Raw genomic sequence first — 20,093 nt, 5'->3', positions numbered from 1 at the left:
TTAATGGCTCCCTATAGATGTCTGTGTCACAAGCTCTGGAACCTGGGAATATGTTATTTTACCTAGGAAAAGAGACTCTGTGTGTGATTAAATTAAGGATATTTGCCTGGAGAGTTTATCCTGGATTATCTGGAAGATGAAGGGACATTTTAATCACCAGGGTCCTTATCAAAGTGAGGCAGTGGCCGGTGCTGCAGCTCAATAGGCTAATCCTCCACCTGTGGTGCCGGCACACCGGGTTCTAGTCCTGGTCGGGGCGCTGGATTCTGTCCCGGTTGCCCCTCTTCCAGGCCAGCTCTCTGCTGTGGCCAGGGAGTGCAGTGGAGGATGGCACAAGTGCTTGGGCCCTGCACCTGCATGGGAGACCAGGAGAAGCACCTGGCTCCTGCCTTAAGATCAGCGTGGTGCGCCAGCCACAGCACGCCAGCCACGGCGGCCATTGGAGGGTGAACCAATGGCAAAGGAAGACCTTTCTCTCTGTATCTCTCTCTCTCTCTCTCTCTCTCTCTCTCTTCTCTGCCTGTCAAAAAAAAAAAAAAAGTGAGGCAGTAAGGGTAGACTCAGAGAAGGAGATGAGATAAGAGGAGGCAGGAGTCGGGGTGACATAGGATCTTAGGCCAAGGAATGTAGGCAGCCTCTGAAAGCCAGAAAAGACATGGAAATAATTCTCCTCTTCCAGAACAAAGCACCTTCAAGAGGAACACGGCCTGACTGAAGCCATTTGAGATTCCAGAGCTGTAAGAGAATACATTTATGTTGTTTTTAAACTAGTAAATCTGTGGTGACTTGATACAACAGTAACACAGCAGGTATTTGAGTTGTCAGGGAGAGTGACAGAAGCAGGGATAGGCTTGGTGGTAGATGGCACAACCAGGAAGGCAATGACTGATGCACATACTTTAAAAAATTATTTGTTTATTTGAAAGTAGAGTTAGAGAGAGAGAGTGAGAGCATGAGCTTACATCTTCTGGTTCACTCCCCAGACAGCTGCAAAGGCTAGAGCTGGGCTAGGCTGAAGCCAGGAGTCTCAAACTCCATCCAGGTCTCCTACTTGGGTGACAGAGTCCCAAGCACTAGGGCTACATTCTGCTGCTTTCCCAGGTGTGTTAGTGAGAAGTTATGTTGTAATTGGAGCAGCTGGTACCTGAACCAGTGCCTGTATGGGATGCTGGTATCCCAGGCAGCAGCTAAATCCACTATACCAAGACATGGGCTCCTAATGAATGCATTTAGATGTTACTAGGGCTTTATTTATTATTTTAAAATATTTATTTATTTATTTATTTATTTAAAGGAGGAGAGGGAGAGGGGTGGGGGAGGGAGAGAGAGAGAGAAAGAGAGAGAGAGAGAAAGAATATATCTTCCATCCACTGGTTCATTTCCCTGATGGCTACAATGGCTGGGGCTGGGCCAAACCAACACCAGGAATCTGTAACCCACTTTAAGTCTTCCACATGGTTGGCAGTGGTGCAAACACTTGGACCATCTTCCATGCTTTCCCAGGCACATTAGCAGGAAGCTGGAATGGAAGTGGAGTAGCTGGGACTCGAACTGGCACTCCAATATCCCAGCTACTCCATTATGGGATGTGAGCCTCATGATGTCAGCTCCATTACTGAGGTTTTGGGAAGAGGAAGAAATTTTTATAGCTGATACATTATGAGCTCCAGGATTCATGATGAAAACTTGAGAAGAGAGAAACAGATCAGATCACTACAGGGATGTGTTAATGAAAAATCAGGGGAGTTTGGTTTCTGGCAGTATCCGAATGAATAAGGCAGTGAAGTGAGAGTCCTACAGATGTCTTAGCTCCAGGTAGCTGAATTTATTTATTCATTCAGCATATACAGGTGGCCCTGACTGATCATGGTCCAACTGTGATTTTCAGCTTTACTATGGCCTGGCAGTGATACGTGTCAGTGGAAACCATCCTTAGAATTTTGAATTTGGATCTGCATGCAGCAGAAGCACAGCTCCCAGTCAGCCTGGCTCTTGCTAGGGAGACAGCCAACACTCTACAGTGCACAGTGTGGCTAAGCTAGGGTGTTGTGTGGCTTGGGTGGATTTCATGCATTTTTGGTTTCTTTTCAATTTCTAGTGAGATTATCAGAACAACTCCATCATAAATTGAGAAACATCTATGACATGGCTGAGTGGTTTAGTGGCAGAAAGATGAAGTAGGTGCGTCCTTCTGGGGACTGCTCTCCTGAACACCGGGGATTTGAGTGGCTCCAAAAGCTCCTCCCTGTGTTCTAGAGTCAGAGCAGTGCCATGGGCTGGGGCCCGGGGGGGGGGGGGTGGTGGTGGTGTTGAGAGGATGAGAATGCTAGGATGTTGATGCAAATAGAAAGCTTGATGGGCAGAAGAAAAGACAAGAATCCTCAAATGAAACAAGGAGCCAGGAACTGCATCTGGGTCTCCCAGGTTGATGGTAGGGACTCAAGCACTTGGGCCATCTTCTGCTGCTTTCCCAGGCACATTAGTGGGGAGCTGGATCAGAAGTAGAGCAGCTGGAACTTGAACTAGAGCACCGATATGGTATACCAGCATCACAGGTGGGCAGCTTAACCTGCTACCCCACAGTGCTGGCCCCCTGACATCCAATTTCTTGTTTACAGCATTGCACATTGGAAGTCAGTAGGGCAACAGTTCCCAGACTCTGAAGGAATAAAAATCAGTACAACAACCAAGGACACCCATCAGTTGTAAACGAGGGCAGGCATGCCCACCCAATATTTGGCTTGGGCTGGCATAATATAAAATCTATTTGGTTTTTGTCCTTGGTTCCTGTGCTAAAACTCCCCAAACCCTAGAGCTTTCTGTGTGGTGTAGGGTATCTTTTGTTATAGTAAACTTTCTTGACAACTCCTGAGTTTTTGGTAATGAATTAACTTTGTTTGGGGTCCCTGTATAGGCCAAGTCATCAAAAGACCAAGTAACCAGAGGCTTAGAAGGCTGCAAGCTTCAGCCCCACCCACTAGCATCTGGGAAGGATGGAGGTGGTCAGAAGGTCAAACTCTAAAGACTCCTGGGCAAGATCTGAGGAGCTTCCAGGTTGCTGAACAGCTGGAGGTGCTGGGAGGGTGGTACACTCACATAGCTTGCCCCATATGTGCTTTTTCATCTGTTTACTCTATTTTTTACAATACATCAGTCTCAAAGGACAAAGTTACAATTTAGAGACCTTAATTGGCTTTTTTTTAAAATGTATTTTTTATTTTATTTTTCCAGAGGATAGTTTTTTCTTCACTCCTTGAATACAAGCTAAGTTCCTTACATGGGCTTTGGTGGAGGTGTGGGGCTGCACTGGCAGGTCTCAATTGGGGTGGTGTATGGTGCTGCTGGGGTTTCGTGATCAATTTCTGATGACCTGGCTGTGAATGGCACAACTCACATGGTGATGTGGCTTCACCTATGGCTTGGGAAGCACGTACGCCTCGAAGACACTCACTTCAGAGATGTCGCTGGTGGCTGCAGCCTCCACTGTGTTTCAGATGACAAACTTCTTAATGGCCTTGTCTTTGGATACACATCAAATACAGCTCATACAGTCAATAGGCTGCATTTAGCCCTGGCTCTTTTTGGCATGACCACTGTTCTTTCTTTACTTTGTCATCTTGGAAGGGAGGACCCGAATGAGCCCAGTTGGCTTTATATCCTATTATAGAATTGAGCAACATATCATTCCGTAAAATAGAAAAAGTGTTCCAATAGGCTGAATGGAAGAGGTCAGTTTTACAGAGAAAGGCTAATGAAAGCCAAAACAAAAGAACAAAAAGAGGATTGGGCCATTTCAAAGTTACTTTCCTTGTAAGGTAGGAGCAAAATGATAGGAAAAATAGCTGATTGGTTGATGTCAGATGACTTGAGGTTACTTTTTGTAAGGACTAAAGGCAGAGGAATCTTCAGTAATCAAGCCTATTGAAACTAGCCCATTGGGGAAATTTGGCAGTGATCTGACAGTTATCTTGGTTTCTCAGAAGGTCAAAGAAGTAGCTTGATGTCAGCTTGGTGACAAGGAACTTCAGCACTGGTTATTCCACCTAGATTTTTAGTCTGGTCTGTTGGGACCCAGTTCAGGAACCCAGTCCAAAACAATGGCCTCTGGCCTTTTTTGTTTAACACCAGTAAATATAAGTGAAGTATTACCCTGAGTTCTGTGAGCTGTCCTCACAAATTACTGAACTCAATGGGGAGGGGTTTTGGAAACCCCAATTTATGGCTGGGTGGGGGTCACAACTACATATCACAACCTAAGATTTGAAATTGTCATCTGAAGTTGGGACTGTTGGTGGGACTGAGCCTGTAACCTGTGATTTCTGACATTCAAGTGGATGGTATCAGAATCAAATTGAATTCTAGGATACCCAGTTATTATCAGTTGGGGAATTGCTGGTGTGGGGAAAATTCCCCACGAATCTGGTCACAGAAGTGTTTTGTGTTAAGTGTTTGAGTGGCAGGAGGAAAGCTATTTGTTTTATCCTTTCAGAGTTGGTGTAACAAAAGAAAAAAAGGATAGACAGTCTCCAACGATACTTATTGGGAAATACCAGAGCATTGCAATGGGAATAGGTATGCTATATTCAAAGAGATTGAAGGAAGGAGAATATTTTCAAAGGCAAAATTGAGGAAGATTGCATTAGATATGTTGAAACAATCTTTGGCCACATGATTAATACCCAGGGTGATGTTGGTCTGGGGTTGAACAGATATCCTGGGCAGATATCCTCACAGAAGTACATTATGTGTAATGTTGCAGTGGCTTCTGTGCAGGTTATGGTTCTAGCAGAGTCTTTTATGATAGTTACTATTAACCCATCGTACATAAAGACCCTTTTTTCATAACCTCCTGGCCTTATTTATTTTTTGGCTAGATTTGACACAAATTTGTTAGAAATGGTTCTTTACAGGGGCTGGTGCTGTGGTGCAGCGGGTTAAATCTCCAGCCTGCAGTACCGGCATCCCATATGGGGACTGGTTTGAGTCCCAGTTGCTCCACTTCTTCTTCTTCTTCTTCTTCTTTTTTTTAGTTAATTAATTAGTTTTTTAAGGAATACAAATGTGCTTCACTTCTGATCCAGCTCCCTGCTAATGTGCCTAAGAAAACAGCAAACAGCAGAGGATGACCCAAGTCTTTGGGCTCCTGTACCTGCATGAGGCTCGGAAGAAGCTCCTGTCTCCTGGCTTTGGATCAGCTCAGCTCCAGCCAATGCAGCCATTTGGGGAGTGAACCAGTGGATGGAAGATCTCTCTACCTCTCTCTGTAGCTTTGTCTTTTAAATAAATAAATAAAATAAATCTTAAAAAAAGAATATTTCTTCTTGATTTTCATATACTTAAAAGAGAGAGAGAGAGGGAAGAGGAAGGTAAAAGCGACGTGGACTCGGACAGCTGATGGCCGCTGGCTGCCCGGGGCTCCTGCCCGCCTCGGAGGACTTGCACTGGGTTGCACACGCGCCGCCTTGTGGGAGGGGTCGTGAGGAGGGAAGAGGAGCTGTAAATAAGTGTGTGGGCTGCCCGCTCCGCGCGCCCACCGCAGTATTTATGGTTAAGTTAACAGCCACAGACAATAAAGTGCTGGCGAGGGAGAAAAAAAAAAAAAAGAGCGCGAGAGTGCGAGTGAGCAAGCTCTTCCATCTTCTGGTTCACTCCCCAAATGTCTACAACAGCTAGGACAAGGCCAGGCAAAGCCAGGAGCCCAGAATTCCATCTGGGTCTCCCACGTGAGTGTCAGGGGCCCAAACACTTGAACCATTATCTGCTGCCTTCCAGGATGCATTAGCAGGAAGCTGGATTGGAAGTTGAGTAGCTGGGGCTCTAGCCAGCACCCTGATACAGGATGTGAGCATCCTAAGCAGTGGGTTAGCTTGCTGAGCCACAGTGCCTGCTCTGGTGACTCTGGTTTGATTCTGATGACTTTTACATGCTTTTCACAAGAGCCTGTTGCTCTGGGCTGAATTCACTCTTCCTCGACTATATGTGTAGACTGCCCCTGCAGGCTGCATTTCCTATGCTTTGGTTTTACTGGCTTTGGTTGAATTCAAGCAGTGGGAGTGTGGGAGGAATGAAGAAACTGTGGTGAGAATCTCTTACCATCTGCCTCTGGTGAGATCTCATGGTTGTGGAGTCTTTGGTGTTCACTTTCTTCCAGGTGACTTAGTCCAGGTCTGTGATCTGCTAACACCACTTCCTGTTTTGTCCCTCCAGCCTAGGAGTGGCTGTGAATGTGGTTTTTCTATATCAACTTTCCCCTTTGTTTGATTTCTCACTGCTTCCATTATTTATGCAACTGATTTTATCCATTAAATTCCTTTTGCTTCAACACTTAAAGTGTTTGCAGTTTTCTTGTTGGGAGTCTGAACAATACAGCAAGATAAAGATAATTTCAAACATTTATGGAATCAGGAGACTTCTCTCTGTCATAATTCTCCTTTGGAAGTTCCATGATCAAACATTCTAGAAAAACAAGGGAAGAATTCAAGAAAAAACATAGATCCATTCCAAGAGGGCAAGAAGGAACAATGGATCCAATCCAAGATAGTTATGATGGAAAGCCCAAGATAGAGAGCCCATGCTTCAGGCGTGGAGCATTCAAGCTTAAAACAACAAAACAGCAAGTAATAAAAAGGCAGTTTGAACCTCCTAGGCAAAAGCTGTGGAGGATCACAGGTCATTGTACTCCAAATTTGAAACATAATAAAATATGCAATAATCTTAAACAATTCATTGATTGTAAGAGAGCTTATTTCACTTGGAAAAAGGAGTCATTCTCTCCATGACCAGGGATTGACATTGGACTTGTAAAAATGGAAATGAAATCCTAGCATCATACTTGGCCTTGCAGTAAACAGAAAGTATTTAGGGTCATCTGAATGTAAATATTGTTATTGACTTTTAGCTCTAAAGTCAACTTAGAACAAAGAATGGAAGAGTTGCTTTTGGCTGTAGCAGAGAATATAAATCTTCACAGTCTCAGTACTGTAGAAGTAAAAGTGAAGTTGCTGAAGATAAAAGAGAGTGGATGGGAGGGGTAAGGGCATTAATGTTCTCATTTTTGCAAAGCAGAGGACTACTGTATTGTTAAAGATTGTAAAGGCAGCCAATAGCAGAATTAAAAGGAATAGTACAGTTGCTAAACATTAGCAAGGAGTAGCAAATGTAAATTCAATAGATATCTTCTCCAATTGTTCAGTTAGAATGAATAGGGAGGGTTGGGCAGTCTCTGTTTCTTTACAGCCTAAACTTTCTTTTTAAAAGCTTATTATTAAAAACTTTATTTTATTTATTTGAAAGGCAGAGAGATGGAGAGAGACACTGAGAGAGAAAAAGAGAGAGAGAGAGAGAGAAAGAGAGAGAGAGCTCTCTTCTAGCTAACTCCCCAAGTGTCCACAACAGCTGAAATTGGGTCAGATCAAGGCTAGAAGGAGCCAGGAACTCCATCTGGGTCTTACACATGGGAAGCAGGGTCTCAGTACTAGAGTGATCACTGCTGCCTCCCAGGGTGTGCATTACAGGAAGCTGGAATGGAGAGTAGAGCTAGGATTCCGACCTGTTATTTGAACTCGGTGCTACAGTATGGGATGTGTGTGCCCCAAGCCTTTGCTTTACTTTTTCAGTTATCCATAATTAAACATTTAAGTATTTTTTTAAAATTTATTTCATTTATCTGAAAGGCAGAGTGACAGAGTGGGGAGAGGGATGGGGGAGAGAGAGAGACAGAATCATTCTTCTGTCTTCTGGTTGACTCCCCAAGTGACTGCAATGGACATGGCTGGACCAGGCTGTAGCCAGGAGCCCAGAACTACATGCCTGAAGTGGCATTCCAATTTGGGCTGCTAGCATCTCAAGTGATGGCTTAAGTTGTTGTAAAAGCCCCAATCAGGTCTTTTCTTGACACCTCTGAAGTCAAACCCTCTTTACTGTGTTTCTTCCTGCCTGCCCTGTAAACCTCCCTGTCCTATCCTTTAACAATCCGTTATGGTCATGAAAGCCTGCATACTAAACCTACCTCCTCTCCTCTCCTCTCCTCTCCTCTCCTCTCCTCTCCTCTCTCCCTCCCTTCTCTCTCTCCCCTTCCCTTCCCTTCCCTTCCCTTCCCTTCCCTTCCCTTCCCTTCCCTTCCCTTCCCTTCCCTTCCCTTCCTATTTATTTATTTATTTATTTATTTATTTATAATCCAGAGTTGGGGAAGAGGAGAGATCTTCCATCCACTGATTCACACCACAAATGGCTGCAACTTTTTTTTACAGTCTTTACCACCAAACTGGCCTAAATCAATATCAACTAGATCGAGGCTGGTCAGCTGAACCATGCATACACAAAAAGGAGGGCTATGCCCCACAGATGATGCCAAGAACAAAAGTTGTGCCCCTCCCATGGAACTAGAAAATGAGTGGGAATGGAAAATTTGGACAGCTGTAGAAAGCAATGGGTCTGAAGATTACAGCATCTTCTGACATGACTGTTCCTCTTATTGATCTATGCATGGTCCTTCCAGGGGCTCCACTGATCAGAAATTGCCCTGTCTACATTCTATGTCTTGATTTCTCTTTCCTGGCTCCGTAAAACTTTGTCCAGATCCCTGATCAATGAGTCAGAAGTGAGTGTTGCTGCTGTCTCTTTGCTTGGCTTCCTTGTGATGAACTTTCTCTCTGCAAAAGACCATGGCTTTGAAGTTTGGCCTTCCAATGAACACAGGCAAACAGACTCATCTTGATTGGGTAACAGTGGTCATGAGTGTGGTTCAGACCTTCCTACTTATGTGATGTTGGGCCAGTGTTTCTGTCTGTTTTTTTTTTTTTTTTTTAAGATTTATTTATTTACTTTGAAAGTCAGAGTTACACACACACAGAGGAGAGACAGAGAGAGAGGTCTTCCATCTGCTGGTTCACTCCCCATTTGGCCGCAATGGCCGGAGCTTTGCTGATCCGAAGCTAGGAGCCAGGAGCCAGGAGCCAGGAGCTTCTTCTGGGTCTCCCATGCAGGTGCAGGGACCCAAGGACTTGGGCCATCTTCCACTGCTTTCCCAGGCCATGGCAGAGAGCTGGATTGGAAATGGAGCAGCTAGGACTCAAACCAGCACTCATATGGGATGTCGGCACTGCAGGCAGCAGCTCCACCCACTATGCCACAGCACCAGCCCCATGTCTATGTTTCTTATCTGTAAAACCAAGACATGCAATAGGAGACCTGCCTAATGATGGCAGTTCTGAGAATGAGACGTGTTAATCTATGGGAAGCAAATGTCTTGCAAGCATCATGTAAGTGCTTCGTATTTTATTATTCTGCCTGAGATTTTTTATGATCTGGCCTCAGGGTGACCTCTCAAGTGCGTGTCTCTTTGCTTGCTTTCTGGACTACTTGTCGTTTTCCTTACACAAGTTGTATTTTCCCACATTTTGCTTTCTGTCTCAGTCTTTACTTCTAAAGCAAATTTTTCTTCAAAGTGCAGCTCGTGAACCACTTCTCTGTATACTTTTGATCTGCCCAGCTAGAAATACCTTCTCCCTCAACTGCATACACTTTTTCTCTATGCCATAGGAGTCTTATTATGTTAAAAATGAAACATTAGACATTCATTAATGAATTCATCAACATTTAAATGAGCAAGAGACAATTGATTAACTGGGCATCCTCAGAACCAGAATAGGTTCCAAGCATGGCTGGATAACATTTCTAGGCAGAAAAAGGAAGTGACCTACACAGAAAGTGAAATACAAGGGCAGACATTTTGCTCTTATGTTTAGTGTTTGCCTTCTGTGAAGCTGGTTTGCATAGCTGGCTATCTGTGGTTCACCAAAGCTAGGCTGTTTGTTACAAGAATAGGTTATAGTCTGTTTATACGCACCAAGTTAGGTTGTACTTCACTACGTCTGGAGAAATCTTTAGATCACACTTAAAGTATGTATGGAGGCAGCTTTATGTTAAACAGTTAAATTGAGTAATTCCTAAATTGTTTTCTATTCTTTATGTGTTCTTCAAAAAGTTCATTTTTAGGTGCAAACAGTTTTGAAATCCATGCATAAGAGGAATCTTCAAAAACTTCACGGAAAAGTATATTATGCATGAATTTCTATTTTTTGTGCACCAAAACAAACTTTTAATTCCATTTTCTACAAGCTGTTTTTTTTTAAAGATTTATTTTATTTATTTTGAAGTCAGAGAGAGAAAGAGAGAGAGATAGTGATATTTTCTATCAACTGATTCCCTTCCCAAAAGGCTGCTATGTCTGGGGGTGGTCAGGCTGAACCAGGAACCTGGAATCCCATCCAGGTCTCACACATGGGTGGTAGGGACCATATTCTGCTGCTTTCCCAGGTGCATTGGCAGGGAGTTGGATAGTAAGCTGAGTAGCCTGGACTTAAAATGACACTGCTATATGGGGTGCCAGTGTTGCAAATGGTGGCTTAACCCATTAAGCCACAATGTTGGCTCATCTACAAACTTTTGAAGTGTCCTTATTTGTGTACGTCTTTCCAATTAGATGTGATATTCCTGGGGGACAGAGTATTTTATTTTGAAGTCCTTGGCAGAAAGCAAGTGTCCTCAAAATACTTTAAAATATAAACTGATAAGTTAAAGAGGAAAAGCAGAAGCAGTGGGGCCCTTGGTTAAAATAAAAGGCTCAGTAATCTTTGTCTCTGATAAAATTGTTACGCTTGCTTCTTTTTTGTTTTTATCTGGTAATAGGCTGGAATTAAGCCTTAGAAGTGGCCTTGAAAAATAAATCACATTTTCCCCTTCCAGTAAATCTTTGGTGGCTCAGTGCTGAGACTCACTGGAGTGAGTTCCCGTGGCTTACTGAATGAAGACCAGCGTTTTCTGCTGAAATGCTGACTCATTCCTTGTGACATTTGATCCAATGCGATTGTTGCAGAGCTTATTTGCTTTCAGCAGTGGTTTTCACTTTTGGTTCTATAGGTGGCGCTCGCTGTGCATGTTAAAATCACAGACTGGGCTAAACTAAAACCTTGCCCAGAAATCAAGGGATGTCCATTTGCTTTTCATTCTTTCCCTCCAGCTTTTTGCTTCTTTGTGTTATTTACTCTTAGAGAACAGTAAGCAATGTTCTGGAGATGGTGCACAAAGATAGGGCATTCAGACCAGGTCCATTAACATGGGCCCATCTTCAGAATCTTTGGAAAATTTAGGCTTTAAAGAGAAAAGAAATATTAATAATGAAAAACCTTTACATTATTTATAGTGATTCTGGATCTGTTACCCTGCAGGATTAATTTAAACCAATCATTCCTAATCATTCTTGGTTAAATGCAGAATGCTAATTATTAATACCAATGGAAGTATGCCTATTCCAGTATCTCATATTTTATATTTCATGTCTAAACTCCTGTAGCTGTTTTATAATATTATAATTCTGAGTAAAAAAGCTGACATTTCTCCTTTCAATTTTCTTTTTGTATTATGAGTGTTAACATTGATATTATTATGCTTAAGGCAATATTTTATGTTTGAAAAATAATTTACAGCAAAGATTAAAGGTGAGTGTCATGTGCTTTGGCCGATCACTCCAAGGCCTAAACAAACATGGCAGTGAACTCAGTGAAATGGGGCTAATAAGAGTAGGTATTCTTTGCTTCTCTTTCCAAAATATATTCACAAGTTTTCTTTTTTTAAAATTTTATTTAAAAGATTTTATTTATTCCTTTGAGAGGTAGAGCTACAGACAATGAGATGGAGAGACAGAGAGAAAGGTCTTCCTTCCGTTGGTTCACTCTCCAGATGGCTGCAATGGCCGGAACTGCGCCCATCCAAAGCCAGGAGCCAGGAGCCAGGAGCCAGGAGCTTCTTCTGGGTCTCCCACATGGGTGCAGGGTTCCAAGGACTTAGGCCATCTTCCACTGCTTTCCCAGGGTATAGCAGAGAGCTGGATTGGAAGAGGAGTAACCAGGACAAGAACCCAGTGCCCACATGGGATGCCGGCACCGCAGGGGGAGGATTAACCTACTGCGCCATGATGCCAGCCCAGGATTCTTTTTTTTTTTTTTTTAATATTTTTTAAATTTATTTGACAGACAGATAAAGAGATACACAAACAGAGAGATCTTCCACTGGCTGGCTCACTCCTCAAATGACAGCAACAGCTGTGACTGAAACCAGGAGCCTGGAATTCAGTTCAGGTGTCACACATAGGTGGTAGGGACCCAACTACTTGAGACATCAACCTGCTGGATCTCAAGGTGTGCATTAGCAGAAAGCAAGAATTAGAAGTGGAACTTGGACTTGAATGTAGGCATCCAAATATGGGATGTGGGCTTCCCAAGTGGTGGCTTACTTGCTGAGCCAAATTCCTGCCCTTGCCAAGGATTCTTGACTCTCTCTCCCTCTTTCTCTAAGGAATGATCAGGGAATTGCATTGGATACAGGGAGAGAATTGTAGGCTGTATACTGTATATGACTGGTTATGTGAGAAGATGAATAGCATTTCTATAGGCAGGGATGTTTTTACAGGTGTGCAACTTATGCAGGTGAATAGGACCCTGTTAGAACTCTGTGGAGGTCTACCAATTTGCTTTTGATGTCTTGAAATTCTCAGGAAGTTTTTTTTTTTGTTTTTGTTTTTGTTTTTTTTTTTTTTTACAGGCAGAGTTAGACAGTGAGAGAGAGAGAGACAAAGAGAAAGGTCTTCCTTTTTCTGTTGGTTCACCCCCCAAGTAGCTGCCATGGCTGGCACGCTGCGCCGATCAGAAACCAGGAGCCAGGTGCTTCTCCTGGTCTCCCATGTGGATGCAGGGCCTAAGGACCTGGGCCATCCTCCACTGCACACCTGGGCCACAGCAGAGAGCTGGACTGGAAGAGGAGCAACTGGGACAGAACCGGCACCCTAACAGGGACTAGAACCTGGGGTGCCGGCGCTGCAGGCGGAGGATTAGCCAAGTGAGCCATGGCACTGGCCTCTCAGGAAGTTTTTAATATTTTTGTTTTGCCTTGGGCCTGCAATTCATGCCTGTGGTTCTATCCATAGGCTTAATGGCTTAAAAAACAAGTTGTAGGGCTAGAATGGAGAGTTGTAATAAGTGCTATATCCTATGTGACTGTCTTCAAGATTGGCTAAAATGGAGATTGAATAAGAAATTCCCTAAGGGGCTGGAGTTGTGGGTAGCAGGTAAAGCTGCCACTTGTAGTGTCAGCATCCCATATGGGCGCAATTTTGAGTTCCAAATGTGCCACTTCTGATCCAGCTCCCTGCAAATGTGCCTGGGAAAGCAGTGGAGGATGGTCTAAGTGCTTGGTCTGCTGAACCCATGTGGGAGACCCAAAAGAAGCTCCTGGCTTCTGGCTTTGGCCTGGCCCAGCCCTAGTCATTGCTGCCACAGGGGGAGTGAATCAGTGGATGGAAGATTGAACTCTCTGTTTCTCCCTCTCTCTGTAACTGTGCATTTCAAATAAATAAATAAATCTTTTTTGATTTTAAAGAAATTCCCTGAAAATGACCCCAGTGCTAAATCATCGCCAATGGGCCCTGAGCAGCCTTTTCTGCAGAGCCTCAGCTGAAGGGAGCTGGAAAGTCTGCTGCCAACATGTGCTTAGCTGGATTTCAAAATCTACACTCAAGGTGCTCGTGCTGAGAACTTATTTGCTAAGGATTTTTGATACTTTTCCAGAAATACTCATATCACTTCCCATTGTATTCATTTTGTGAATGGGTGTCATGTGGAACATATTTTCTGATAGGTGGAATGTGTTTCCTTGACAGCCCTGCTAAGACAATAAAGATTGAACCAGGTCACCTATATATTTAGCCTAGTGCAGTGGCAACAAACCTATAGTTGCATTAGTAAACAGGATGGTTTTAAAATTTGGAGCTCAAACTCAAAACTAGGTTCCTGGCACCCATTTGCAGAGAGAGAGAGAGGACTTTATCAGCTGTTCACATTGCTGTGTTCATCAACAGAAAGTAAATGAGTCTGTCCTTAATACTGGTTCTCCTTGGAGTGAATTTGCACTGAGGTTTTTAAAAATAGATCTGGGGAAGAAATCTGAGCCTGCCATGGCTCTGCCTCCTGCTCTGCATTCTAGACACCTCCCCTAGTTTGTTGCACAGGGATTGAGAGGTTTATCTTTTACAGCTATTTATACTATATCTATTTAATAAGAAAATTTTCACTGTAACAGCCCTTATAATAGTCATTTTAACAGGTTCACATAGAGAGAACACCCATGTAACCATGACCGTAGCTCAACAGTTGCTGAGAACACATCTGAATATTTAGCATGTTGGGATTCCTGAGCCTTGTCCTTAAAAGAAAGCACAATAATGTTCAGATCTAAATCCTTTTATGCAGTAGTAGATGTGCTCATTCATTCATTATTCATCTGCTATTTACTCTTGGTTCTTGCTTTAACATGAATCTAAATCTGAAGCTTGGAGGTTTATACTGGCAGACTCTACTATTGAGTTCCCAGATAGGTGGAGATAAGGGAGCTCTTAACATTGTTTTGTGTGACCCTTTCAAGAAGCAGAGGGATTTGTTCAAAGTTAGTAGGCTTATTAGTGTACTTGAAATGCACAGCCTCCTCATAGGCTACTTTGAAGAAGTCTTTGTATACTTTAGCTTGTGGAAGATAGAAGCCGTATAGTTTGCCTATTTGCCACAACAATTGCGTTATTAATATGTTGCTCTCTGTGACCAATTGTGGGTACCTATAAGCTTTTCTGCCCAAGTCCTTAGGGTGAACATTCAAATACTGTTTTTTTATTTTTTCAAGATTTATTTATTTGACAAGCGGAATGACGAGGGAGTGGGGACTCCCATCCACTGATCTTTCATCCACTGATCCTCTGGTTCACTCCCCCAGATGGCTGCAACAGCCAGGGCTCTACCAGGTTGAAACCAGGAACCCAGAACCAGGAACCCAGAACTCCATGTGGGCCTCCCACATGGGTAGCAGGGGTAGATTGGAAGGGATCAATGGGGACTTGAACTAGGCACTCTGAAATGGTATACCAGTTGTAATCAGTGACTTAACCCACTGTACCACACCGCTGATGCCTGATAAACACTGTTTGTGAGGAATCAGATCTCTGAATAATTTTACCACAGCAATTTAAAAATATTTATTTACTTACTTATTTGAAGGTCAGAATTACAGACAGAGAGCTAGAGAGATATCTTCCATCCTTTGGTTCACTCCCCAAATGACCACATCGGCTGGGGCTAGACCAGGTTGAAGCCAGGAGCCAGGAGCCCCTTCCTGGTCGCCCACATGCATGCAGGTTCTCAATCACCTGGGTCATCCTCTGCTGTTTTACCAGGCACATTAACAGGGAACTGGATTGGAAGTTGAGAGCTGGGACCTGAACTAGTGTCCATATGAAACGCTGGCCCTACAGATGGAGGCTTAAGCTGCTGTGCCACAGTGCTGGCCCTGACAGAGCAGTTCTTTATCTTGCCGTTTCTGGAGGAGGTCATTGTATTTACTTATGCATTTTATAGAGTTTGAGGTCAGTAAGGCATTGTTAATGCAATGTTTATAATTTAACAGCTTAGAACAACTGTTGATTTCAGTTAATTTCAGATGCAAGTTGGCAATCATCTGTAGGATAAAAATTGGGAGAGAAAATAGCCTGTTTCTTTGTAGGCATGTAGGGATAGTGATGGGTAGAATTTAGGTGTTAATCTTGTCTTTCTTATTTAAAATTCCATTAATGTGTAGTCTAGTACTGCCCTTATAGTAAAACAATTCATTTGTAATTTTTATAGTCTCATTTTAAGAAAAATGATTAAAATAATAAAGGAAGGTAATATGGAAATATTTAGGGGATAATTGTTAAATAAAATAGGCATTTCTATAGAAATGTACCCTAAAAGGTTAATACTTTATGATAAAAGCATTTAGGAAAGTTCCCAGATATATTTCTCTTTTGATCCTCCCACTGTTTCTCTGTTAGGATCAAGAGGAGCATCTTTATGTTTGATTTATTTATTTGCTTTTGCTTTTTTTGTGAGCACTGTTGCACAGGGTCTTCTAATCACCAGCTACTGAGCTGGAATGGGTACCTCTGCAGCCTTGCTTTCGCTCCCACTTCTGAAGCCGGCAGAAGCCCAGCCACTCTCCAGACGAGATCCAAGAGGTCTCATGGTTTGATTTAATCTTTCTATGCAATTTAGAGCCGGGACTCCCAATAAGTGAAGGTTATCCCAGAGACTTGTAAAATTAAATGCTCTATAGAAGCCTAAATAAGACAAAGTAAGCCATCATATACTCTCAGTGGTCAGAGATAAGTACCATTAATGCAATGGTTATCTACTTCTAGAACCTTCCTATGAAAACAGGAAAATAATTGTTGCTCTATCTATCCATCCATCCATCCATCCATCCATCCAACTTTCTCTTTCATTTATCTGTCTTTATGTTTCCCCAATATTTATGTATATGTACAGTCATTTTACTGCCTTCCCAGCAGTTGCTGTTTTAATGTACTGTGCTCTAGTCTTTCTCATAGAGACTTGGGGTGGGAAGAGTGCCCCAAATCTTTCTTTTATCTTTTGCCAACCATCTGCCAGCCCCACCCATTCACATGTACAAATCTATCTCTGGACTTTGGGAAATAGAAAAGTAGCTCCTACCTCAAGAGGTTGGAATTCTGAAGCATGGTGCTCTCCAGGAAAAGGGTTGTTTATCTGATTGTGAACAGTTTGTAGAGAAGAGTCAATCACTAGCCTTGCGTGTCATTGCCGTGACTCTTTCTGTCTGGCAATTTCATGTCTCATCCTGCCCGTGAATTGCGGAGTGCAGAGAGCAGGGCACTCTCCAGCACCCCGTGAAGAAAAGCGTTCCGCAGGATTGTAGTCCTTTCTGTCCCACTACAATTGCTTGTCTGCTCCTTTGGTTTCTAGTAGCTCTTTTCCTCACTTGAGTAAGAAATATCTCCTTCTGCTACTTCAAGTTCCATTAAAAAATTAATAGAGGTCATCCTTTATCTCTGCCTCTGCAAAGAAGAAAGAATGGAGAGCAGGAAAGATTGAGAAATACAGAATTTCACTCAACACTCTTCATTTCTTTTATTTCAGAACCCTCAGTTACCTCCAGGATCTTATGTCTGTACTCTCCTTCTGTTCTCTCTACTGAAATCTTAGCTTATAAAGCTCTCACAAAAGGAGTTGGGAACCCAAAAGTCAATAGGACTCAAAAGAATTGTCAACATACTTCTATACAGAAGCAAGCCAATCTCAATCAACCGTAAATGAGCAAGGCTAACACTTGTCTATAAGGGGAAGCTATTTCGACTATTTGCCAAAGCATGAGTCTGGAAGCCATTTTATTTGCCATCTTCACAGACAGCATGTTATTAAAGTCATTCACCTAATGGGAATATTTTCAAGAAAATTTATTCCCCTATGGGAAATTATGAAAAATTTAGAATGGCACATTTTAACTACTGAATATTAATGCAACCTTTCCTAACTACTAATAAAAGAATCAAATCCCTGTTTGTGAATATATTAAGAAGTTGGACCAGGCTTTCTCATGCACCTGTAATTTTTTCTCTGTGACATTCATTTTCACTTTAGGATTTAGACAAGATTGTAATAGGGCTGATAAGAGCAGGACTACACACTTTGTAAATGTGCATAAATGTGCCTATCTTTGGCTTCATAAGTGTTTATGGTGTTTGCATTTGAGATGAGTGAGTTCAAAGGTCTCAATCCCATCAGTGACATATACTGGCATAGGGTATTACTCCCCATTCAAATACTCAATTAAGCTGATGGTAAAATTCAGTTGGCCACTTTGACTTAGTTAGAACATATCATGTTGTCATAACTGGGGAGTCCAATGAGTGGGTTGGGATTATACTGATTCAGTGAAGATCGCTGGTTTGGGAATCAGGGAAGTTAGGTTTTTATCCTATGTTTATTAATAACAAAGTTAGGCAACTGAATGTGGGCTGTAGTTTTTCATGTGTGTGTGTGTGTGTGTGTATGCACATGTGCACACCTGTGTTCACATAAGAAAAGGTATACAGGGTTATGGGTTGAATGCTGATGTTCTCTCAAAGTTCATATGTTGGCACCTAATACCCAATAAGATGTGGGCCATTTTGGGAGTGCTTAAAGTATGGGGGATCAGCCCTCGTGGATGGGATTCATGCTTTTAAAAGACAGCTTGAAGAGAGTGGCTTGTCCTTTATATTCTGTGAGGATGCCAGCAGAAAACACTGCTCAGCAGATGCCAGATCTACTGATGCCCTGATCCTGGACTTCTCTGCCTCCAGACTGTCAGTAATACATTTCTGTTGTCCATAAATTGCCCAGCTTAATGTATTTTGCTAGAAGCAGTATGGATACAGGTGAGAGGTATAACATAGCTGAAACACTGGGGGTGGCTTGAACAGGGGTGGAAGACAGGGCTGGACAGGTGGGACCAGCAACAATTATAGACATCATGTGAGGAAATTGGCTTTTATTCTATAGTTACTAGGGACACAGTGAGTTTTTAAAAACTTCCTCATTTGAAATAAATTTAGACAGATATAAGAGATGGAAACAGAGTACAGAATCCCATTTAGTATTTACCAAACTTCTTCTAATGTCCACACCAGGCACAACCATATTACAGTGATGAAACTAAGAAATTCACATGGATATAATGCTAACAACTAAACAGTGTTCAGAGTATTACCAGTTTTCCTATTGAAGTACTTTTTCTGTTCTAAGATCCAGTCCAGAATACCATATTGCTTTGTGTTTAGTTGGCATATCTCCTTAGTATTCTGCTAATATTTGACAGTTATCCAGCCCTTCTTTGTCTTTCCTGACTTTGACATGTTTTAAAGTACCAGATATTTTGTAGTATGCCCCTCAACATGGCTTTGTCTGAGTTTGCTCATGCTTAGATTGAAGTTATGAAGTTTTGGTAAGAATACTACAGAAGGGATTCCCCCTTCTCAGTGCATCATATCAGGTGGTGCTGGATGCTGATGTGGTTACTAATGATGAAATTAACCTCTATCACTTTTTTTTTTTTTTGACAGGCAGAGTGGACAGTGAGAGAGACAGAGAGAAAGGTCTTCCTTTTTGCCATTGGTTCACCCTCCAATGGCTGCCGCGGCTGGCACACTGCGGCCGGCACACCGCGCTGATCCGATGGCAGGAGCCAGGTGCTTCTCCTGGTCTCCCATGGGGTGCAGGGCCCAAGGACTTGGGCCATCCTTCACTGCCTTCCCGGGCCACAGCAGAGAGCTGGCCTGGAAGAGGGGCAACCGGGACAGAATCCGGCACCCCGACTGGGACTAGAACCCAGTGTGCCAGCGCTGCTAGGCGGAGGATTAGCCTAGTGAGCCGCGGCGCTGGCCCTGATTTCTTTTTTTTTTTTTTTTTTTTTTTGACAGGCAGAGTGGACAGTGAGAGACAGAGAGACAGAGAGAAAGGTCTTCCTTTGCCGTTGGTTCATCCTCCAATGGCCGCCGCGGCTGGCGCGCTGCGGCCGGCGCACCGCGCTGATCCGATGGCAGGAGCCAGGAGCCAGGTGCTTTTCCTGGTCTCCCATGGGGTGCAGGGCCCAAGCACCTGGGCCATCCTCCACTGCACTCCCTGGCCACAGCAGAGAGCTGGCCTGGAAGAGGGGTAACCGGGACAGAATCCAGCGCCCCGACCGGGACTAGAACCCGGTGTGCCGGCGCCGCTAGGCGGAGGATTAGCCTAGTGAGCCACGGCGCCGGCCCCTGATTTCTTTTTTTGATCACTAGTTTTGGAATTTATCTATGAATCTTGCCTGCAGCTGTTATAACTGTGGTGTTACAATGGTGCTTTTTCTGTTTCCATTATTCCTCCTACGTTTATTAATTGGGTTTTTTTTTTTTTTTTTTTTGACAGGCAGAGTGGACAGTGAGAGAGAGAGACAGAGAGAAAGGTCTTCCTTTGCCGTTGGTTCACCCTCCAATGGCCGCCGCGGCCGGCGCGCTGCGGCCGGCGCACCGCGCTGATCCGATGGCAGGAGCCAGGAGTCAGGTGCTTTTCCTGGTCTCCCATGGGGTGCAGGGCCCAAGCACCTGGGCCATCCTCCACTGCACTCCCTGGCCACAGCAGAGGGCTGGCCTGGAAGAGGGGCAACCGGGACAGAATCCGGCG

General features: G+C 43.4%; 1 long non-coding RNA gene and 1 pseudogene across 9 annotated transcripts in view; one reads left to right on the top strand and one right to left on the bottom strand.

The window, feature by feature from the left end:
* LOC103352282 (uncharacterized) overlaps nt 1-20,093 on the top strand; it is a 387,286-nt gene that overhangs the window by 14,531 nt on the left and 352,662 nt on the right. The window lies entirely within an intron of this gene.
* On the bottom strand, nt 3,112-3,616 carry LOC108178906 (small ribosomal subunit protein eS26-like; annotated as a pseudogene).

This window comes from Oryctolagus cuniculus, chromosome 15, assembly GCF_964237555.1.
Source record: "Oryctolagus cuniculus chromosome 15, mOryCun1.1, whole genome shotgun sequence".
NCBI lineage: Eukaryota > Metazoa > Chordata > Mammalia > Lagomorpha > Leporidae > Oryctolagus > Oryctolagus cuniculus.
The sequence above is the reverse complement of the archived record's forward strand: the minus strand, read 5'-3'. Positions and strand labels throughout refer to the sequence as shown.